Genomic DNA, 492 nt, shown 5'->3' on the forward strand with positions numbered 1-492 from the left:
GTGATTTGGGTGGGGAATACACCTCTAATAAATTTTGCCAATTGCTTGCCTTAGATGGAACCATCCACCAAACTTCATGTACAGATACTCCTGAGCAAAATGGTGTTCCTGAAAGAAAACATAGGCACATTGTTGAAACTGCTTGTTCTTTCTTGTTGTCTGTTTTTGTTCCTAGTGAGTTTTGGGGAGAAGCTGTGCTTACTGCTATAAGTTTGATTAATACAATTCCATCTTCTCATAGTTCGGGTCTATCTCCTTTTGAAAAGTTATATGGGTATGTCCCTGATTATTCCTCATTTAGAGTATTTGGTTGTACTTATTTCGTTCTTCATCCTCATGTAAAACGTAGTAAGTTATCCCCTGGATCTGCTATTTATGTTTTTCTGGGTTATGGTGAAGGTAAAAAGGGGTATCGTTGTTTTGATCCAAGAACTCAGAAACTTTATGTGTCTCGTCATGTTGTCTTCCTTGAGCATATACCTTTCTTTTCTA

Source organism: Populus euphratica, unplaced genomic scaffold (assembly GCF_000495115.2).
Source record: "Populus euphratica unplaced genomic scaffold, PopEup_1.0 scaffold145.1, whole genome shotgun sequence".
Taxonomy (NCBI): Eukaryota; Viridiplantae; Streptophyta; class Magnoliopsida; order Malpighiales; family Salicaceae; genus Populus; species Populus euphratica.